Genomic DNA, 5496 nt, shown 5'->3' on the forward strand with positions numbered 1-5496 from the left:
ATTCAGGGGATAAAGATGCTCATACACAATAGAGACAATAGTTTAGACACAACTGGCAGGCATATCACTTGCTTCAGTCTGAAAGGAAAAGGGGGGAAGAACCCTAACCCCAAGTGGGCAGCTTCGTAATTCCACAGCCTTGTTTGCAGTCTGAAGTATTACGCTGGTTTCTAAAGCACCAGGACATAGATCACTCCCACCTGGAATGGGATCTTTCTGATCTCATCCATCACTGTGATGGTCCTCTTTTCTTCCCACACAGAAGGAAAGCACTGTAAGATCCTGTGTTTAGCAAGTTCAGCAAGTCCCTTCTGGAATGACTCCCTCCTCCACCCCCACCCTGGTCTTACCACAAATGCCGCACATCCCATAATCTGTGGGTAGTGCCAGCTCCAGGTTTTTGAGGGCCTTGGGCAAGGTTCTCTCCATGGGGCCTCCTCTAAGTGAGTTGGCCTTCTCACCACCATTCTCACCAGCTCCTTATCTTCTTCACCATTGCCCCCACTTGCTGGCTGGACAGGTATAGAGCCAGTGAACAAGTAGGCAGTAGCCTCAGCTGTTCCTCATTCTCACCATCACCATTGCCTGGGCCAGGCGAACAAGCAGGTTGCAATGGTGAAGAGGAGGAGCAACTCCAGGGGGCTTTTGTCAGTGGGGCCCTCCTAGGGTGTGGGCCCTCAGCAGATGCCCAACCATGCCTACCCTTGAAGCTGGCACTGATAAGAAGCTCCTTGCAGTGGTGTGAGTACAGTGTTGGACAACCTTGAGTGGGGAGACATAGGCTCTAACTCCACACAGCCTTGAAATTTACTGGATATCCTTGAGGCAATCATTCCCAACCTGACACACCTCACAGGGCTGTTATGAAGATGAAAGGAGGTGGTGTGGGTGGGCGGGAAGACAAAATATGTACACCACCCTGGAGGAAAGACAGGATAACAGCGCAATTAATACAAACCTAGAATCATAGAGTTGGAAGGGGGCATTTAGGCTACTGAGTCCAACCCTCTGCTCAGTGCAGGACACACTCAGTGCAGATTTCTGTCCAGTCTTTGCTTGAATACCTCCAGCGACTGAGAGCCCATCACCTCATCCAGCAGTTGGTTCCATTGTCTGGCTGCTCTGACTGTTGGGAAATTTTTCCTGATGTTCAACCAAAATCAGGCTTACTGTAATTTAAGCCTGTTATTTCATGTCCTACAGTCTTGGATGATAGAGAATAGCTTGTTGTCCTCTTCTGTCTGACAACCCTTTAGGTACTTGAAAAGGGCTAACACAAGAAGTTCCATTCTGGATCAGATCAAAGGCCTATCTAGTCCAGCATCCTGTTCGCACAGCTGATAACCAGATGCCCCAGCTGGAAGATCACAAGCAGGACATGAAGGCAATAGCACGTGTCGAATTGTTTTCTGCAGCCACTAGTATTTGGAGGCAGACTGCCTCTGATACTGGAGGTAATGTACACCCATCATGACTACTAGCCATTGATAGCCTTCTCCTCCAGGAATTTGTCCAAGCCTGTTTCAGAGCCATCAATGTTGGCAGCCATTATTGCATCCAGTGCTAGCAAACCCCATTGTTTCACTGTGTGTTGTGTGAAGAACTCTTTCCTTTTGTCTGTGTGAAGTCCTTCCTTTTGTCTCTCGTGAATGAATTTCCCACCACTCAGCTTCATTGGATGAAAGCACTGGGTTCTAGTGTAATGAGAGAGGGAGAAAAACATCTCCCTATCCACTTTCCTGATAAAATATCCAAGTGGTGAACAATAAAAAGAGAATAATAATAATAGAAAAACAGAGTTAAAACTGTTAAAATAAGATTGTGCCAATAAAACCATGGCTGGTTAGTCAGGGAAGGCTTGTTTAAATAAAAAATGCCTCCAGCAGGTGCTGCAAGCAAAACAATGTTGGTTGGTGTCTGACATCAAGGGGCAGGGAGTTCCACAGACAGGGAGCCATCACATGAAAGACTGTACACCAAGTGGGCACCAAACAGACTGCAGGTCCATGTGGAACCACCGGGAGGGCCTCATCTGATAAGCTCAGTAACCGGGCAGGCTGGTAAGGGAAAAGGCACTCTCTCAAATACCCTGGTCTGAAATGCAGCATTCCAGAGGCAGCTTGGGATCCAAAGCCACTCCATTCCCCCCTGCAGGCTGGAATAGGTCACATGGGAACATAAAAAGAGCCCTGCTGGATCAGAGCAAGGGTCCATCTAGTCCAGCATTCTGTTCATGCAGTGGCCAACCAGCTGCCCATGGAAACCCACAAGCAGGTGATAAGTGCAATAGCCATGTTCCCCAGAAACTGGTGTACATAGGCATAATGCCTCTGATACTGGAGGCAGCATATAGCCATCAGGACTAGTAGCCATTGATAGCCTTCTCCTACAGGAATTTGTCCAATCCCTTTTTTAAAGCCATGCAAATTGGTGGCCATCTCTACATCTTGTGGAAGTGAATTCCATAGTTTAACTATACACTGTGTCCTTCCTTTTATCCGTCCTGAATCTCCCACCCTTCAGCTTCATGGGATGACCCCATTGGGTTCTAGTATTATGAGAGAGGGAGAAAAAAGTCTCCCTATCCACATTCTCCACACCATGCATAATTTTGTACACCTCGATCATGTCTCCCCTCACCCTCCATTTTTCCAAGCTGAACAATCCCAGCTGTTGTAACTTTCCCTCATAGGGGAGATGCTACAGCCCCTTGATCACACCCATAACAAGAGGAGGCTGTTTGTGCTATGTAATGTGAAAATATATTTATCATTATTGTGACATAAAACAGAGAACCCATTTCTGGGAGAGCAGCCAGAGCATTTTTGCATTGCAAAATTTAGAGGAATGCAAAATCCAAAGACTAATTACATTCCAATTGGCACATGGGAGATGTGGATCAGATCAGTTTGCATCAGAATTCAGGCGGATTGAATTCTTCAAGATCCCTAATCCTGGAATAAATCAGGATTACATAGATTAGTTTCCTTAAGTGATTCACTGAGTGATTCACTGCAACATATTTGTTGTTGTTGTTGTTCAGTCGTTCAGTCGTGTCTGACTCTTTGTGACCCCATGGACCATGGCACGCCAGGCCTTCCTGTCCTCCGCTCTCTCCCGGAGTGTGCTCAAGTTCATGTTCATTGCATCGGTGATGCTATCCAGCCATCTCATCCTCTGCCGTTCCCTTCTCCCTTTGCCTTCAATCTTTCCCAACATCAGGGTCTTTTCCAGTGACTTTTCTCTCCACATTAGGTGGCCAAAATATTTGAGCTTCAGCTTCAGTACTTGTCCTTCCAATGAGCACTCAGGGTTGATTTCCTTTAGGATGGACTGATTTGACCTCCTTGCAGTCCAGGGGACTCGTAAGAGTCTTCTCCAGCACCACAGTTCGAAAGCATCAATTCTTCGGCGCTCATCCTTCCTTATAGTCCAGCTCTCACAGCCATACATTACTACTGGGAAAACTATAGCTTTGATTATACGAACCAGCAACCTATTGGGAAGTATTAATATTTATTAATGTTTATTTGTATAAGTCAAGTATACTCTGATAACTGAATCCATTAATCCATCCTTCCCCAACCTGGTGTCCTCCAGATGTGCTGTCTGGGAATTCTGGGAGTTGTCCAACACATCTGGAAAGCACCAGGTTGGAGGAAGTTGCTATCTATGTTTGCTTACCCAGCCTTTGATCTCTTCTTTCAAAGCAAAGAAAACTGTCTTGTTTACTTAATCCTCAGTTGTGTGTTACACAGGAACATGGGCAGTTTCTGTATACTGACTCTGACCATTGGTCCACTAGACCAGTATTTTCAACACTGACTGGCAGTGGCTCACAGGGCCGGCCCTCCCATGAGGTGGGAGAGTGGGAGCAGCAGTAAATTGGGCACTCCCCCTCACCCCCACCAGGAGGTCCAGCCACCACCTCACTCCAGTGAGGTGGTACTATAGTGGGTGCTCCAGAGCGCCCCATCAGCCCGCTCTCCAGCTGTGGAAAATATCACAGCCAGAGAGTAGTCAGTGGGCCTCTCTGGAGCAGCCACATGCCCTCTGGCTCACTCTGCAGATCCTCTCAGAGTGAGCCAGCGAGCAGGCTCTCTGAAGAGCCAAAGCAGCCATCGCAGCTCTTCACAGGGCAGTCAGGCCCAAATGCCCTGCTCTGAAGAATCTGAAGAATTGCTCTGACCAATGCCCTGCTCTGATTAGAAGGCCTCTGAGGGGGCCTTCTTCAGAGCCAGGCATTGGGGGAGGGGTGTCCGTGGAGATGGTCCACGATATTCAGAGAGTTGTCTTGGCTTGCCTTGAGAGGATCCTGTTGGAGTGAGCAACAGTAGGAGGTGGGAGATGTGGTAGTGATGAGGTGGGTGGACGGGGGTGGGGGGAGAAGACATGATGGCAATGGGGTCACACTGGCGCATGTGTGCTCTTCTACCTCTGGCGGCAGGAGAGCTTGTGCTGCTGCTGGTGTTTCTCCAGGGTTTTACAGACAGGAGTTATTCCAGCCCTACCTGCAGATGTCAGAGATTGAACCTGAGACCTTCTGCATGCAACATATATTCTCTACCACTGAGACGTAGACCCTTCCCCATGTTAAGAGTCCAACACCATCCACATAAAGAGGGTTCTAACAACAACATGCCCCACCCACCCACCAATGATAAATGAGAAGCAAAATCCCAGAATCAAAACTGGTACAAGGCAGACGTAGGGTAGGAACGTGTGTGCAGTCAAGCCATCTAATTTCTTGTCTTCAGGGCTTGACAAAAGGAGGCAAAAGCTAAAATGACATGTAACATAGATTCCCAACCATAGTGACAGGCTTCAGGCCATCTTTGTAGAAGAAATGGAACAGCTTTCAGTTGATCCATTAATTACTGCTAGCCAGGCTGTATATCTCTCCAAAAGCTCTGTTCTTGCATCAAGGGAACCATTTCAGGTTTCATTGGAATGGGGGGTGGGAGAGAGATTTCAGTTGCTGAGGCAAGAGAGAAGTGACCAGATCTTCAGAAAGGTTTAAATGGTGGGGTTCTAGAGAATAATGGCCTTCTTCCATCCTACTCCCATGGTTCCATGAGCTGCTTCATATATTATAAGGTGGTAAACATATATGTTGACTGAAGGCAAAAGGAGAAGGGGACGGCAGAGGATGAGATGGCTAGATAGCATCACCGATGCAATGAACATGAACTTGAGCACGCTCCAGGAGAGAGAGCAGGACAGGAAGGCCTGGCGTGCTACGGTCCATGGGGTCACGAAGAGTCAGACACAACTGAATGACTGAACAACAACAACAACAAAAACATATATGTTACTGCATTCAGACCTAACAAAGAATCATAGTCCGTCCCTGCTTACTGAGATGTCTTACTTTGTATGATAAATAATGCAGCTAGTGTATATTTAAACATAAAGAAATGGACAAAACTGAAAATATAAAAGAAAAAGACAGATGGAAGGAAGGAAGGAAGGAACCTAGCTCAGGTCCAAAAAGTC

The sequence above is a fragment of the Heloderma suspectum genome, chromosome 8 (assembly GCF_057233095.1).
Source record: "Heloderma suspectum isolate Gila_16-S chromosome 8, 16-S_ref, whole genome shotgun sequence".
Taxonomy (NCBI): domain Eukaryota; kingdom Metazoa; phylum Chordata; class Lepidosauria; order Squamata; family Helodermatidae; genus Heloderma; species Heloderma suspectum.